The sequence below is a fragment of the Cydia pomonella genome, chromosome 1 (assembly GCF_033807575.1).
Source record: "Cydia pomonella isolate Wapato2018A chromosome 1, ilCydPomo1, whole genome shotgun sequence".
Classification (NCBI taxonomy): Eukaryota; Metazoa; Arthropoda; class Insecta; order Lepidoptera; family Tortricidae; genus Cydia; species Cydia pomonella.
The window spans coordinates 40,185,012-40,203,941 of NC_084703.1; the positions used below are offsets into that span (position 1 = coordinate 40,185,012).

General features: G+C 35.2%; 1 protein-coding gene across 1 annotated transcript in view; it reads left to right on the forward strand.

Moving 5' to 3' along the window:
- The first annotated feature begins 504 nt into the window (after window positions 1-504).
- LOC133523198 (uncharacterized) overlaps window positions 505-18,930 on the forward strand; it is a 97,922-nt gene continuing 79,496 nt past the window's right edge. The window contains exon 1 of the mRNA XM_061858679.1: window positions 505-779. The gene's annotated coding sequence lies outside the window, so the exon portion shown is untranslated. The remainder of the gene's footprint in view (window positions 780-18,930) is intronic.

An 18,930-nucleotide genomic window follows, 5' to 3' on the forward strand; every position in this document is an offset into this window, starting at 1 on the left:
ATTTGGAAAAAAGGCAATGGTGACCTGAGTTACTTTAATAATATTTCGGTAGTCTCTTTTTGATGTCGCGGATGCAGAACGCGCGTTAGACCCCTTAAACTACCCTATCAAACCTATGTGATTCCGTACCACACCTGTACCTCATATTAAAACTACAAGAATTTCTAGACCAAGCTAGGTTGGCAGCGATATTGATACACCAGACTGTGAAAGTGTTATTTAAACGTCAAATGTTATGTATGTTTGACGTTTAAAATAACCCTTGCACAGTCTGGACTACAAAAATTGCTGCCTACTTAACTTGGTCTAACTCTGCTTTTGTAAATTAACTATTCCTATTATTTCTGGAATTTATTTTGGTAGGTATGTACCTAGTTATATTAAAAAGGAACCCGTCCTATTAAAATAAAAATTGTACAATATATTTTATACTAATCATATGCATTATATTTCAGTTAATTCCCAATACAAAAGCGTCTATGCATGCGTTTGGGAGGTTCGCGAAGCCCGTGGGATGTTGTGAAGTATATAAAGGGCGGGCGGAGCCGCGGAGGCTGCACTACGCGTCCGAACGCCCGGCAGGCCACACACCATGTGAGCCTCGATTGCGTACAAACACCGCCTCAACTTGTTGATACACAAATACGTGATTTAACTTATTTACAATCGCAACAACTACCGAACACTCGAAAAAAATATTACGGCTACTGTCACTCTACTTTGAAAAGTTGCAACTTAGTTTGCTGAAGTTTTTTCGGAGGAGTGCGCTTGCAAGCAAGGTAAGATTAATGGTTAAATATATTAAATTATTCATTTGCGAATTTATCCAATTAATCTATCAGCGCGAAACAAATTTGAAATGTTTTATATTTATTTGAAAACAGTAAGTTGTAACTGCTTTATTTATTACTTGTTAAGAAGTTGTTTAACTTGGTTATCCATATGAAATTAAAATACATGGCTTCAAAGACATTTTTTAACTAACAAAGTAAAATTTCTCGTGTTATATTTTTTCATTCATGATCTGAAGATGAACTATGATGAATGTAAGATGTAACCATAAAAAATCCATAAAACGGTCCGCAACTTGGTAATTTATTTATAAATAAATCAATATTATTTCTAATTTATGCATATAGCAAAAAAAAAAATTCAGAAATAAAACCATTGACAAAATGGTTTCTAAATATTTCTTGCCAATAAAAGTCGTAAATGATAAATGAAATTTGGTCCGCTAGAACACTTTTATGAAGTTTAGCGTAATCCGACGGACGGAGTTCATTTGGTCTGAATAATTTGCGTTATTAGTTCAGAAAAGTATTTTAAAAGCACTTAATATATAAATAATGTGTATAACGGACTTAAAAATGTTTCTTTTAAATTAAGACATTTTGCGTAAAGAAAATACTTTTCTGTGAACGTTTTATATAAGTTACATAATTTAAAGGCAAGGCGAATTGTTATTTTTAAATTAACCACATGACCAACTGAATGACATTTTAGTTCAAAGTTTTTCATTACTTCTCCCATAACAACTAGGTACAGTCAGCAGTAGTAGTAGCATATATAATAACTTTTCTGAATAGAGATATATATCGACAGTTCGGGTTCAAAAGTATTCTGCAACAGTTTAATTGTCCTGCCTGTATATGGAGATAATATCTCGCTTTGTCCAATTCTATCAGCGGTGGCAGCATGGTTCCATTTCTATCACTTGTCACTATGCCCGTCACTGGTGACAAATGATAAAGAGCCGACCAGCTTAGCCCTCCTGAGAATGTTATATAGTCCGTGTCATCCAGGATGACGCGCAGATTTGTCAAATCTAAACTTTAATAACATGACATTACGAGTCAAGGCACGCGCCTTCGTGAATGACACGATCTATACTTTTGACACAGTGTGATACACTACTTTAAATGCAGACTTGCTGACTTGATCCATTGACAGCATTTTTAGTAAATGTTGTCAGAAACAGGCTTTTATTAACGTCTGCGAACCTTTTTTTACTGAATCATATTTAATTGCAATGATTTGAGTACTTTTGTAGAATCCGCAATATTTTGGTGTATAAAAAAAATTAATAAATAATGTTGCAGTTTTGAACTGGTTACGTCTTATTCAAATGATTAATTTAATTATCTTCAATCATAGCTTCAGTGACTGTGAAAAGATATGTAGGTATAGAATTACATGCCGCCGTTTAATCAATTTAACAAATTTCGTACCCTATTTGAAAACCTATTACCTCTGTGTACTTTTGCAGCTAAATGCACCTACTGTGTTCGTTGAACTGCCTTAGCGGCATAATATAAAACTTCATTTGCTTAAAATTTATTTAAAACAAATATATAATACTTTGTACTTACCCACCCATTTAAAGGTACTAAAAGATAGAAATCTAGTATAAGTAGAAATATATCTGGCAAATACCATTTTTATGACGCATTTTCACATACATTTTGTATCGATTGTCACAAAACTTGTAGCCGCCTAACTAGAGCGGTAAATGAAAACTTAGTCCTCATAGTAAAAACAATTTAATAATAAAATATATACTAAACCTATACAATAAAATAAATTAATATCCGTCAGTACGCGAGCCGAATGTGAGTAAAAGATCGTCACTAGCCTTAACGTCCGTAGATCTTGATTCTTGAGGTAACTCGCAGCCGAACGAATGTGGCTTCGGGTATCTTTGTATGTCCGACGAGGTGCGACTCACCAAGGCACCCTCATAGAAAAACTTGAGCAACATAAATCAGTTGAATAAGCAGCGGCAGGCGAGCATCTCAATATTAATAGAAGAAGTAAGGGCTGCAACATTCGTGCGTATCTACTTTAATTTTCGTTCGGAACCTAATCCAAGCCTCGTTTAGATATAAAAACCAGTGACGTACAAATAAGACTTGGATTAGATTTAAACAAAAATAACCAGAAATGTAATACTAAAATACACATTTTACCTACGTTAGAAGCAGCCGACATATTTACTTTTAACACAAATCATAAACATCGACTCACATTAAATAAATCAAAACGATTCTGAGTCGAAATAACATTAGTTAATGCTACTTTTTTTTCTGAAAACACTCACCTACATCTTTTACTATAACCGTTGTATTTAAAAATAGAAACCTCATGTGATCATTATCTGATTGAATCTGGAAAAGTTAATTCCTCGGTGGCACTTTAAACAAAGGCAAAAATATTAAGACCTAATTCTTTAGACTATTTCCTTATAGAGGTAATTTTAGATCATTGGTACCAGTTCCAGGAATGCATGATCCAACACGAAGAAATTGCCACTGAAAAATACGATCAACATCTAATTGATCTCAACTACCTCAAGACCAAGGTGAGGTGCCATAATGCCATTGTAGCTAATTGTTTCTTAGCAGATTGGATGTTTATATATTGATTTTGTGGTCAAACAGTGAAAACTTAATATATACTTCATCCTACAACGGATGTAAGTTATCGAGTTGTTAGAACTTCTGAGAACTTTCTCGAACTTAGATACAAAGACTAATAAGATTTATTGATACGAACTCAATTAGGCGGATTACTGTAATAATAGCCTCTAAGCTACCATTAACGCGAAGTCCCACTGAATGAGATGAAACATGACATTTCACACATCTATATGCACAGAATTGTACGTTTGTTCGCCTCGAAAAGCCGCCTCGTCGATAATTCACAATATAATTTACATTACAGGCATTATGAGAGGATTACAATTTGCACTCGACTCGATTTATAAATGATGAAACCTTTGTCAAGTTATTAAGATGGCATTATCAGGGATGGCAAAAGGCCTGATAATGCCTGAAAGGTTTTTAGAAAGTTAGCAACGCGCATGTGATATCTGTGAACATGCTAGTGCTGTACGCGAATCCTCCCGGTCTCTGTTAAACAACAGTAACATGTTGGAGAAAATGATCATTATGACACTTCTAGTCAGACAATCATTTTAAAATCGAATAAACCTGAATGCATTAATGCGCCACTAGTTAAAAGTAAGAATTCACTCTATTCGGTAGATTATTGTAATTATGATTTCAAATGTACACTTATAGCCCTTCCATAAACAGCAGACTGCCCCGTGTATTATTGAGCTCAAAGGGAATTTACTGGCGCAAATAATTGTTCATATGTAACATTTATATATTATATATATCGTAGTCTAAGTACCCCCAACACAAGCTTACTGAGCTGAGCTGAGCTTACTGTGGGACTTAGTCATTTGTGTAATAATGTCCTACAATATTTATTTATTATTTATTTATTTTATAATATAATTTCATAAAGCTTCAACATTTTTAACTCTTCAAGGATCAGAAAGGGAACGGATCTAATTTGGATCTTATTCCCTAAACAAAAATAGTCGAATTGGTATTATATAAAATAAATAAATAATTGGGGACAACCGTACACAGATAGCTAGGTCGCCTCAAACTAAGCAAAGCTTATACTATGGGTATTAGGCGACGATATATATTTATTTAAGGTTCACCAACAATTGTTGACATCGATACATTCAAAACGTACAAGCTAATACATGTAAGGAGTGGTGTCACAATTACTTACAGGTAAACACGGCATGCGAAACAAATATAAGTAAACAACTATAGAACTACAAAATTTTAACTTAAATTCTAATTACTTATGTTTAAAAAAATATTTTCGGACAGATTTTATAAATTGATTTAGTGGGTCATAGTGCATATCCGCGTTGTCACAGCAGCCATTAGCAGTTTTACATAACCTGCATATTGGAGAGTTAGTGCCTGAAACTGATCTTCTAAGCGGGGCGTAAAGAGGGGTGATAGCATTACGGGGGAAACGGGATGGAGCACGAAAGTTCAACAATGTCAGAAGTTGTGGACAATCTATTTTGTGGTTCACTAACTTGTGCAAAAAAGTTGCATCTAGGAGCGTCCGTCGATCTTCTAGGGAATCCATCTTGAAATATTGCAGTTTCCTTAGATAGGATATTGATCTTTTAGCCATAACACGTGCCTGAAAAGCAATATACATAGCAAACACCCATTACTCGGGAACAAATATCTGTGTTCATCATACAAATAGATGCCCTTACCGGGATGGGAACCTGGGACCATCGGCTTCATTGGCAGGGTCACTACCCACTAGGCCAGACGGGTCTTCAAATATAGAAATTAAATACTTAGTCCAAACCTGTTTCCAATAAAGTTAAATAAAACTGAGCAAGGGAGACTTCTCACTAAAAAAAGTCCGCATCATGCTTTGGGTCACTACCAAAGTAGGGCTAAGATGGTCGGTCGGTCTTATATCATCTGTCATCATGCCTGTCACGTTCTAATAAGTATGTAAGACATTTAAGTGCGAAAGTGACGTATGACATGACAGAAGGCCTTGCAAAGATGTACATCGTACATCGACAAACGCCAAACGAAAAGTAAAATATATCGGGGTAAATGCTACGATAAGTCCGTGACTATTTCCATACATTATTTAAGAGGGAAGAATAACTTTGTGATCCTAGCGAAATAACAGTATTTTTTCTATGAAATTCCATTTCGGGAGAAAACGTTTTCCACTAACTAAATCACATTGATTTTCATGTCGATCGCATAATATATTCTAGGTTTGTAAGTTTGGCTATAAAAAAACTCTTTTTTTTTGCAAATTTTGAAAAAAAAAAAAGAAAACCTCTAGACCTAGTTTTTCATTGTGTCAATAACATACTAACATCATGAAGAACGGAAAATATTTAGAAGTGGAAAAACGTTTTCCCTTTTGGTATGGACGACCACGTGGTATCTCTTAAGTTTCGATTGCCAGGTTTAGGGGTCCGTAGTCACCTAGAAACCCTTATTTGATATGATATGATATGATTTATTTATCTCACAATATACAAGTATATATACCTATATATAGTTTCGCTATGGCCGTCTGTCCGTCCGCCCGCGGCTTTGCTCCGTGATCGTTAGTGCTAGAAAGCTACAAATTGTCATGGACACATAAATCATGCATAATGACAGAACGGTAAAAAAAATCTCCCATACAAAATGATTATTTTTTTTGCTTTGGAATAGTCACTCCGAAAGAAAAAAGAATGTTTCCCCCCCTCCCTTTAAGCTTTGAACAATGGGTCTAAAACTTAAAAAAAAGTGAAACAAAAGCTTAGTAAATACTTTCAATTAAAGCTATAGCAAATATGATCGGTCCAGCCGTTTTTGTGCTGTTTTTGAGTTATTGCAAAAAATCTTCAATTTTTAGTGAAAAGACGAAGTGTTGCGAAGCTACTCCCTTATGTTTGTAATGTACCTACATGATATTTACTAATTAATAGCCCCCATTTGGACTGTTCTGTCAGAATGGTAACTACGAAACCCTACACTGAGCATGCCCGACATGCTCTTGGCCGATTTATTTATCAACGATTGTCCTCTTGGCTAGGCTCCAGGGCCAAAGCAAATAAATATTAAATATGTCCTTATAGGACATTCTTACACAAATTGACCAAGTCCCACAGCAAGCTCAAGAAGGCTTGTTTTGTGGGTACTCAGACAACGATATATATAATAAAACGCCCATGACTCAGGAACAAATGTCCGTGCAAAATGGGCATTTATTTGTGCTCATCACACAAATAAATGCCCCTACCGGGATTCGAACCCAGGACCATTGGCTTCATACGCAGGGTCACTACGTCACCAGCCCAGACCGGTCGTCAAAGTAGCCGTTACTGATGCTCAAACGTAAATATGCAAGACTTTCCTTTATTGTTCCTCGATTCTTTACCCCCTATAGTAGACCATTGAGGGCAGGGTAGTGAGCAGGGACATATATAGGTTAAATCTAAAGCGCGCAAGCTTGCATCTTGCTATCATGAGTACTATGAATATAAACAAAGTGTGAACACTCGCTGCGTTCGAACATGCCATGCCAAGGCTCTGCTATCTCTCTGCTAATTAACATTTCGTGTAAGTCAACCTTGAAGTTAACATTTTAAATTTCATTTTGGTAGAAAGAATATGTAAATAGTCAGGTTTTAATAAACTTTTGCCTTTTTTGTTTTTTAACAACACTTGTTTACTGATGGCAATACTCTGAAATTTTTTAATCGTTCTGAAACTTTGCTGGTTTAGCCAATATGAGGTGTGTCTTTCTGCAATAGCCACAAAATATTACATGGTACTTTGCATTGCTAACTCCAAGTGGCCATTATCTTCAAACGCCTTTCATGCGTCTATTCACCCCCCAACCACCAACCTATCTTCTTTATTTCACGTGATACAGTTCATTTTACTCGAGCAACCTTATTTCAATCTGGGAATATAGTGTTTTGTCTTGCAAATGTATTGCAAAATAGACTAAATTTTTGCATGTAAGTAAAGTGTCGCCTTAAGATACAATTTGCATAGCGCAGTGGTTTGGTCGTCGCCTCGTTGCTAAAACTATCAACATAACATGTTATTTAAAGTTCCGTAGTGATCTCACTACGCTCAAAAAGTTATAACAACGATCCAATTTCAGTCAAGCATAAAGTTCGCTAACTATAATTTCTAAATTAACTGCTTCTTAAGACTTGTCAAAGAAAAATTATTGCGGTTAAAAGCTTATTTTAGGTAAATTATCACGGCACGCTCGTAGCCGTGAAGGTGTAGCTAAATCTTAATAAGTAATGGTTTATTTTTAACCCTTTTTCGGGTAGGTACTGGCCCCTTATCGCCCACATACTACGGGCACTACGGCACATCAAAGATGTATCTTAACAATTTGAATGAGTAAGGGTGGGGTCAAAGGAAAGGTAATCAGATAAAGCGGTTCTAACTAGCGAGAGTATCACACTACCTCTTTTATAAAACTCAAACGAACGAGATGCGATTCTGCGATGCAAAAAAGAACTCTCTTTTGTTATTTACGCTCATCCAAGCTTATTTTTGTTAAAGATGCATATTGTAGTGTATGCACCGTGTTTTTATTGAATTCCGTTAACTTCGGGGTATCGGTAAGTACCTACGTTTAAGGAAACTAAATGGCATAGTTAATTTAAAAAAAAAAACTTTTTTTTTTATTTTTTATATTTTTGTAAAAAGTAATTAAATTTTGCATATAGCGTTGTTGTATCACGGGCATTACTTTGAACTTAACCGAACAATTGAAAACTGTGACATATCAATGTCATTTCGAACATCAATTGTCCGAGATAATACTTACGTTTTGTAGCAAATGTATTAACTCATACTAAACACTAATCAATCAAAGGCCCTTACGAGCGTGTACACTTGGCTTAGGGCCTCCTCTAAGCCAAGTGTACACGCTCGTAAGGAGGCCCTTATAAGGCTATAAGAAAAAAAATCTCCGAAATGGAATTAAGTAATTAGAATACCGGTGTCTTTGAGAAAGTTACTTAATTTAAGCTCAGGTATGCACCCTTGAAATTAACGGAAAACAAAAACACGGTGTAGAACCAAAGACGCTTAATTAATGTATGGGTATGCTATTAGAATATATTCTTTAAGAATAAACATATTCTTCAATACACTACAATATAGTCTATATATAATCTTGTTGTATTAACGTAGTCGGCACGTGGAATACGACCTAACATACTGTTATAAATAATAATAAATACAACTAAAAACAAACTAGATACCGTTTTAAATAGGCGTCCAGTTTTTTAATCTCATCACCTAGTATTTACTATTTAGGCCACCAGTTTCACCCATAATCTAACTAGTACATCAACTAATAATAGTTCTTATACCCTGGAGGGTGATGCCTCTGCGTGCGTCCCCTGACCGGGGCAAGGACAGCACCCGCTTGTTGTACCCAATACAGTTCATTTGATTGTAGAAAGGGGCTCTACGTGCTGGCTTCAGCTCCACACAAGCCTACCAAATGTCTGGAACACCATTGTTACAGGAACGGAAAGAATTGCTTGTAAATAATTATATTTTACGTCCAATTAAACAGATTGTTTATAATTGTACGATGTGATATGCCACTTGCATATTCTCATTATACCTATGTGTAAGTCTAGGTACGTACCGCAACATATTTTATCTACTTATAAATGAATATCGTTGAAAAATTCCTCATTCACGTCATTAAATTTCTAAGTATGTCTGTTAATAAGATTGGCTACTTGGCAAGGCCATATTTTTAATATTTAGTACCTAAATTGATCAAAAATTCGTCCTGATTGCGCATTTTGAGATGTATCGAAATGCACACATTCTATTTAAGTGCGTAATCCGTTGAGCGTGTGCATTCACACGAGCGGACTCCTCACGGGCGCAAAAACAATCAAAATTAGCATTTGAAGCAGCAAAATTGTTACATCTTATTTCTTCGTAACTTAACGATAAAACGTGTTATTTCAACCATTTCCTTCTAACTACTGAATCGTTTTAAATGGTGGTGTTGACTAATAATTGGGTCAAATATACGAATATTTTAGCAAAATCGGCCACGAGCTTGTCAGACCATGCTCAGTGTAGGGTTCCGTAGTTACCCATCCATCACTATAGGCTGTCTTGCACGGGGGCTATTAGTAAAAAGAAGTATACCTACTTAAGAAGGGAAGAATTTTTACTAAAACTAAAATCGTCTTAGCCGATTATGTTCGCCATAATTTCCATTGAAAGTCTTTATTAAGCTTTATTTTCACGATTTTTTTATATTTTATTAATCCATAGTTCAACATTTAGAGAGGGGCGACGTCTATGTGTTTTCTTGCGGAGCGACTATTTCCGAAAATATTTACTTAATCCAAAAATGGGTGCTGAGGACTTCTATTCATTTTAAAAGACCTATCCAATGACACACCACATCGTAGGGTTGAACCGAAAATAAATTTTCATTCCCACTTTACGTATAGCGGAGGTACCTAAAAAATTTGGTACTTTTTCTAGTTTTTATTTTACCACATTGTCGGCATTATTGATTTATATATATATGCCAAATTGCGGCATTCTAGCGTTTACGACTTAGGAGCAAAGCCGGACGGACAGTTGACTACGGAACCCTAATAAGGTCACTTCTGTAGACAATACAATAAAAGATAACGACTCTAGTACATCTACATATATATGCGGCTTTTATTATTTGAGTCTCAGGTAGGTGTGTACCAGTCTTTCAATTACCTTATATACGACGCATTATTTTTTATTTAGCTAAGTAATTCTAGGCTTTCCTCTTGCTCTTGTCTTTTCAATCGTGCCTTCTAGATGGGATAGGATGTTTAGAAAAAAGATGTCGTGCCGTAGCAGGTGTCATCTCGCCTCTCCTATTTCTTATCGTATTTAATAAGCATTGCTTTTCCCTCACCACTTAAAAACTGGCACAATAAATAAATGAAGAGCACAGCTCTTAAGTTATGACAATAATGATGAAGTAGGTGTACTGAAAAAATTTATCATCCTGCCTTTAGATTTCCTTAATTTTGCGATGTATACAGGAAAGACAGGAAAGGGTTAAGCACAGTATAAAATGTGTATTACCCAATTAGTTAGTAGATTGATTACTGGGAGCTACTTTTTCGGTTCTCATAAGCCACAATGAGTCCAACTTTTCTTCCTACTGATTTCCCGATCTTTAGTGAATAAATGAGTCCGGAGTTCGCCTTTGTCAGCCTATTCAAAAGAAATGTATCGATTTATTCGGAGGTTCTGTCTGTCGTTTATACATGTAGAATGTGCTCAAGTGTTAATATCTTCGAGCAACGCCAGGAAGGAAGACGGCATTTGTACTATTTCCCATCTGCCGAAGCATAGGTACAACTGTACCTATGGCGATGCATGTTGTGACTCGTCCACACACAAAAAGAGATCGAGGTGTGCAAGATTTGTCTTTGACGTGTGTCATTTTCTATGTATTTGTGTCGTCATTACAGATTAGATTTTGTATGTAGTGAGTGAGAAGTGCGACTGTGTGCACGTTTCCCCCCGCAAAAAATGGCAGAATGATTTGTACGGTGATAAATCGCTTGGGCCTCCGACGTAGCGGAAACCGGTATTGCTCGAAGGTTATCACAAATAAGTACCTGTCATAAAATTCAGCAGGAGTATCAAGATCGGTCACTTTTTAGGGTTCCGTAGTCAACTAGGAGTCCTTATAGTTTCGCCATGTCTGTCTATCTGTCCGTCCGCGGCTCCGTGATCGTTTGTGCTAGAAAGCTGCAATTTGGCATGGATACACACAAAACACAAAAAATAAAATCAGGAAAACAAAAATTGGGTGCCTCCCATACAAAATGTTTTTTACTGCTAATTTTTTTTTTCGCTTAACCCCAAGATGTGGTATATCGTTGGATAAATCTTTCAAAACGAATAAGGGTCTTCAAAAATAATTTTTTGATAAAGTGAATATTTTCGGAAAATATCGCTCCCAAAAATTCCCCCCTCCCCCCCCCCCTCTAATTTTTGAACCATGGGTTCAAGAATATGAAAATAATCTTAAAACAAAAGCTTAATAACACTTTCAATGAAAACTAGCGGGAAATTGATCGGTCCACTTTTGAATTATTGCAAAAAGTCTTCTCTGCATAGTAAAAAAGACGTACAAAGCGCTGCGAACTCCCTTATGCATATACTCGTAATGTACCTACATGATACTTGGCCGATATTTTAATTTAAAAAACCGGTCAAGTGCGAGTTCGTTTACCTCGCGCACCGAGGGTTCCGTACAAACTTTCAATTTTCTCATGTAACTATAATCACGAAAGACTTGACTAGAAGTATAACTATTAGCATAATTGTGTAAAGCGCCATCAATTGTAAAAGGTTTATTGTTCATTAAAAAAAAGTTATCAAGATTTTATTTTTCCGAAAATCTTTATGATAAGGTAAGTTCGCTTAATAAGGACCAGGTTTTTGTAAATCTTTATAAATCTGATTTAAGAAGTATTTTAACTTAAAAAACATAATATATGAAATGTACAAATTGCCTGTATTTGAAGTAAAAACATTAACCAAAAAACATGAATCTAAAGTACCTACTTTAATGACAAAAATTGTTTTTAAAAAGCTTGTCAATGGACCTTATTATGAATGGGTGATTTCAATAAGGCTCATTCCTGTTCCGTAGATAATTCCGAAACTACATAATTTATTTTATGTAATATTTTTTTGTAAACTGTTACAACTTTTTTTGTCATTCCCGATGGATTAATCCAAAAATTAATAAGAGTTGTAGTGTTGGTCCTTAAAAAGTCTACAGAAACTTAAACGCAGAAGAATAGATTTGATTTATGTTTTTTTAATAAAACACAGTTTTTTATTGTATTGATATTTACAAAGTTAAACAATTTTAAGTATAAAAAAACATAATTAGGAACATATTCAGTCATTAGCCCTTGGGCCTGATTAAGTGTTTAGAAATCACACTTTTGGCAATGGGCCTCATTTGGACTGTCTTATAATAAAAATATAATGAACTCAGTGACACAAACTGGTAATTAAAAATTAATTAGACGGATAGAGTACCTTTAGTAAGTAATTGACAGCAACATAATATTTTTGGTTATTAGTTTATAGTTTTATAGTTAGTAATAATAGTGAGCTTAATTTATGAAAGCAAGCCGTTCAGAGTTTTAGGGTATTTTTTCACATTTTCCTTTATACCCCACTTGTAGTAACTAGACTTTTAAATTTTGCCCCCTCTTTGTATTGGGCATTATCCATAATTAATATTAAAAAAAAAAGTTCCAATATGTCTTAGCGTTGTTCATTACTATTCCAAATTTCAAATCGATAGCTTAAGTACTTCTGAAATATTTAGCAATGTGACTGACGGACAGACAGACAGAGTACCTTTTTGGTACGGAACTCTAAAAACAGATACTGTCATTATCACGCTATCACGTAGATATATGCGACATGCGACCGTCATACATATTATCCTCATATCCTATTACGTTACAGTTTAATTCAAATATTGATAAACGTAGCTAATTATATTGAAATTATTCCAAGCCGTCTTCGTCACGTATCGTAAATAGAAAATAAAACGTACTTAAGGACCTTCGACTTCGGTGGTCAAGCGATATGATCGTGCTTCCGCCGACAACTGAAATTTCTACGCACGGATTACACCAACACAAAAACTTTCCGGTTCTGGACAGATTTTCCTTTTGCATCCATTTTGGATGAAGTAAAATGTCATTGAAGCATGTTTAGGATTACGTGAAATGTTGCTACAAAAATTGAAAGTGTTATTTTTATTTTCAAGGTACAGTCAAGGTATTAAATATCGACACGGACAAAGTGCCAAAAATATGTATATACAACCGTGTTGCCCATACATTAAAGTAGTGTGTACATATTTTTGGCGCTTTGTCTGTGTCGATATTTAATACCTTGACTGTACCTATGTTTCTTAACTAGGTCTAGGTACTCCTTTTGTAAAATATATTATAAAAGTCGCTAACCTATAAGAGGTTCTAAAAAACCTGATTGATAAAAAATTATTTACTCCACTCTTCTAATAGCTAACCTACCCAGATGTTGGTGATAAGCAGTTTCCAATATTATGAAATTTAGAATCTGTTACTCGACTACGGTTAAAGTTTTTTTCTATATAATTATACATAAAAGATTTTCCTGTCAAATTGTCAATTGTCATCCGCACCGTATAGCTCCGACGTGAATCCATACAGTGCCTAAATCCAATCCGGGCATTAAATAAAACCAGACTGAATTTATCGGTGTACTCATTAATTAATAGTTTTTCGTTACGCTTAATTGTATCCCCTTAATTATTATTTTAATTTACCGAGCAGCAATGTACCTACTACAAACATTACGAGATTTAGGCGAGGCTGGTCATTTTTTTATTTTGCCAGTTGAGCAGTGGGACAAAAACTGATTAAGTACAATCCTTATTAGGTCAGATATGCAGTATGTCTGCTTCTGAATATGACAGTAACGGAATACGGCTGATTAAGTGCACGTCATTTTCTTTCTAAATCGATTTCGGAGTAGGTCAGATTCGTTGTACATCAAGTGAAATAATACTTTTATTTCGATTTGCAAATAAAATATTGCTAAACCAAAGTTAAAAAATTAATTAATTAAAGCTCCTTCTCCAAATAATTCAAGACTGCAAAATTTAGAGACCGAGGATGAGATTATTTTAAGACCTTATCATTTTCAAATAGGTAGTATAAAAAAAACTGTTTTCTTATAATATAACAGGTATGTTATTAATGATCTATAAATACACATTATTATAAATAGCTTACAACGAATCTGACCTACTCCGAAATCGGCTTGGAAAAGAAATGATATGCACTTAATTAGATGTACTCCGTAGCTGTCATATTCAGAAGCAGACATACTGCATATCTGACCTAATAAGGATTGTACTTAATCAGTTTTTGTCCCACTGCTCAACTGGCAAAATAAGAAAATGACCAGCCTCGCCTAAATCCATTACGAGACATAGCTTGACATGACATTATGACACGAGCTATCTATAGTAACTTTAAACGCTATAAAAACACAATCTCTGTAAAGCTTTACAGAATGAAAATGAAAAGCGACATGAATTATTTTGTAATGTTAATATTTTCATTGTATTTCTAAGCAAAATTTATCTAAATACACTTCTTAGGTCCTATGCGAACCACCGCTTAAAGAAAATTTACACACTATATCTACAAAGTACTGTAGTGTGGAGTATGCTCCACATTACATAGGTACCTAATCTGTTACTCTGCAAAAATAAATGCTCTGCAATTCCATAGCACGAACCTAATTGTAAGAATTTAACTGAAGTTGGAGAGTTCGTCGAGCAAGACAAGGCCAAAATCTTCAAACATCACGTGTAAAAATTAAGCTGTTAGAGTAAAGTTACAATAACCAAAATTGGGTATCATTTAATCGATCTGCAAAATATTCCTCCTATTTTGATGAACAAACATATGTTTTTGGTCTGCCAAAATGTACTTGGTCAGAAAAGTTAAATAATTTTACCAGTCAACTGCAAAAATAGGTATCGAGAGAATCGTCTCATAAATATGGTACGACGCTCTTATTACTCTGGAATAAGATGCAATGGGACATATTTTTGAGTAAGATGTGTATTTTATGAAAGTAAATTGTACTTTTTTCTAAATAAGAACTAAATACTTAATAAGCCTTTACGGTAATAGGTACATCCTAAATAATATATTTGTTGCACCTGTAAATTATTGACTGTATTATTTGTACTTAAAACTTGGATATATGAAAACAACATACGTACCTAGATGTTTTTGAAACGGTACTAGAATTTGCATGAGATTTTCACCACAGTGGATTTTTATCGATCGATAGAATACATTCATTACAAATAAGTAGTCCACAATGCAAAGAAAAAATTGCATGCAAGTTCTTGCGCCGTCTAAATGGGACTTAAGGCATTAAATGGGCCGTCAGGATCGATCACCGAGCCAAATGAATGCTCCTATAGAATATTTAAGAAATTCCGAAACCAGCAATTAGTGAAGACTAATGACCGGCTATAAATTATAAGAGGAAGCCTTTGAATTCAGATTCATTAACTCTTTATTAATTGTTTATATCCCGTTGCACATAAAGCGTTTGGTAAAACCGTACTTACTCTGTTTCAATTAATAATTATGGACAAGCAACGCGTTTCCAACAATCGATATTACTAAAATATAAATAGTCGAATAATCTGTTACCTTCAAACGATTCTTGTATATTTATATATGTCGGGGATCACGGAAACGGCTTTTCGGGTGCGAAAAATCGATCTACGAGTAACTATTAGGTCTTATATCTGGGAAAACGCGCATTTTTGAGTTTTTATGTTTTCGAAAAAAGTTCGGTCTCCCAGATAGATAGAGTACCTAAATAAAGCCTAAGAAAAAATCGAGCCTCGAATTTGACATCTGCAGTACGACAATTATGTTGATGGCACTTCGTAGCAAACGAAACGCGACTGTAACTGTCGCACTAGTATGGAAGAGTGATAGAGAGAGATGACTACGGTATACTAAGGCGCGTTAACGACTGACATGTTGGCTACGCGGGCAGTAACCACAAAATAGCACCATCTAGATTGTCTGTCAAACTCGCTTGTATATGTTACCGTAAAATCCCGTTTTAGTGACTGCGTGTTTCTTTTAGAGTCTGTGCGGAAAGAGAAGAGTCATAGAATGTATTGGCTCCCTTATATTCCACGAATCTTCTCTTTCCGCACAGACTTCAAAACTTGATTTTCATATCGCCTCAGTGAATACGCGTTGGTGGAAAGCTAATAGTTAAATAGTAATAATAAGTCTTGCTGATTACTGGTACTATTATATTATACTATTATGAAGACCGCATTTAAAAACCCTTAATATTTCGTAAAGGGTAACTTTAAAACCACTATGGCAAACAAAAATTACTTCAGTTATGCATTAGTAAAGATTTTATGGATCGAGTGGGTGGGTGGAACGGTGGGCAGATGTGTCCCTTTAGGCGAAGTGTCAGATGCCTTGGCCCGGAACCTTTCTAGCGTGAGTCATCCTTAAGTCACTTTCATAGCAGGTCTTTTTCTAGTTAGGTCACGTTCTGAGAACGTCGCTTTCAAAGCAGGTTACTTTCTGTGAACTTCACCTTTTTAGGGCGTCACTTTCTGAGGACGCCATTTTCAATGTAGGTAACTTTCTGAAGACGCCACTTTCTGGGGACGTTACTTTCTGAGTTCGTTTACAACAATGCATACTATACTAGCAACCAGATTACTTGTACGATATACCTACGGTCGCTTTTGTGTTCGACATACAGGATGTTTTCCTTTTAAGTGGACATTAGAGGGAAATCCGAATGTATTTAATGCATACACCTCTGGTATATTGTAGTAATTATTTATTAAATGATTATTATAATGTACTATTTACCCCGGTATTGGCTGTTGTATAATGTTGCTGTGTATTTTTCGTCTCACTATATGATGTCACTACAAATATTGTATTGACTTGTGAAAGAGTCTAATGTAGACGATAAATAGCAACTGTCTTAGAAACCCTTTTATATTACGATTTAACCGTATACCCGCACGAACAATGGGTACCAGTAACCAGATTAGCTGTACGACCTACGGTCGCTTTACGTCCGACATACAGGTCGGGAAAAATTGAAGGCTAGACCAACCAATATCCTTTCTTAATCTTCTCTATATTTTCAGATTACTCCTCAATGTCCACTTACGAAACATTCTGTATGTCAGACCTAAAAGCACCCGTAGATCGCACAGCTAATCTGGTTGCTGGTATCCATCGTTCGTGTAGCATACGGTAAAATCGTAGGACTAAAATAAGTGACGAACTCAGAAAGTGACGAATTCAGAAAGCGATGTCCTCAGAAAGTGACCTTCCAATAAGAAGAAGGTACTAAACAAAATAAAAACATTATTTTATAAGTTTTAACCCGACTTTTTACTTACCTTCGAACTTGTAAGTTCTTGCAACTTGTAAAGATTATTTTTCTAAGATTAAAAATGCACTATTTCATTTCTTCTAAAATTCTTTAAAATAAAAGTTTGCTTTCGACCTACGTCATTATTTTACTCTGTAAAACATATTTAAGGGATTCATTCGCAAACTGGCCCCATTTACTTCTGTGCTGCTGAAACTTACCTATTGATAACATTAAGCATTCCTGGAAGGAGTTGTATTTTGTTGGCAACTCTTGGGTGCTATTGGGCAGAACGGTGCTAAAACATCCACAAGTAAAACATTAAACGATCGAAACGACGAGTAAAACATCGATTTAGCCATTATATGAATTGGTCATGGGTTTATTAAAGGGGCATATGTGAATTTCGATTCGTAACGGACTTTTAAAGCTGAATGGAACATTTGTCCCCACCTTACCCTGGAAACGAGATTTAAGTCGTACATCACCACTTTTTCGACTGGATCCCTTATTAAGTGCAATTTTAGCCGTACGCACGTAGAACGGCCTCGACGCGGAAGGTCAGACGTGCAACTCGGCTCTATTGCGAGGGAGCTGGCAGACCCTCACTGAACCGTCTTAAATTAGAACAAATATATGCCTTTTAAGCGAGTAATTTATTACACCAAGTAAAGTAATTGTATCATCGCTTTTGAACCCCCATATGTCTTAACTAGAGTTGTGGTTTACCGGAGATGGTAATCAGTGGCCCATAACTGGCATGTACTAATAGCCTTGTAGGCAATTAAAGCGAGGGCTCCTGGCAACATGTTATTTTGTCAAGTAGGGGAAATCGAGGAAAGTTGAAACCAAAATTACCTTTATCGTCATTAATCTGTGTCATATGACAGCAAATTTCATTATTAATATTTATATATTCATAATAAATTTTCGTGCATCTACCCAGGTGGTAAGTTGACATATATGAACATTTTTTTTTAAATTTAAACGGTAAAAAGCAAACTCGTGTAGTGTCCCTGAACATTTTAATCGATAGCCGCAGCTCAATAAAGAGTCGTAGTTTTCAATTAGGGTTTTTTGTTGGTTAAAATATAGATTGCGATAGTGTATCCTGAAAATATGCTACTTAAATCAATTTTTTTGTTGATACACCTATTTTTAACATCTATGAATTGGCAACTCAAGTGCTAAAATAAAATTGAAACATATAATTTGAGAAATCTTTTATAAACAGTCTCTGACAAACTTTAAAAAAAATGTACGAGGTCAGTTGCAACAAGGTGTTTTAACCTACTTCACCCTTGTATTTTTCAGATGTTTACACTTTTAATTTACTAAACATGTACGTCAGTTAAAAACGTTGATAATTCTAAATATATGATAATAAGCACTGCCGTAATCATTTTTCTTGGTGGTCATACCTCTAACGTTTATAGTTGGCGAGATATGGACGCTGTGTCAACTTACCTTTGTGTTAACTCACCTCGGTCTACCCTATTCTATGTCGAGATACTTCGTATTAAAA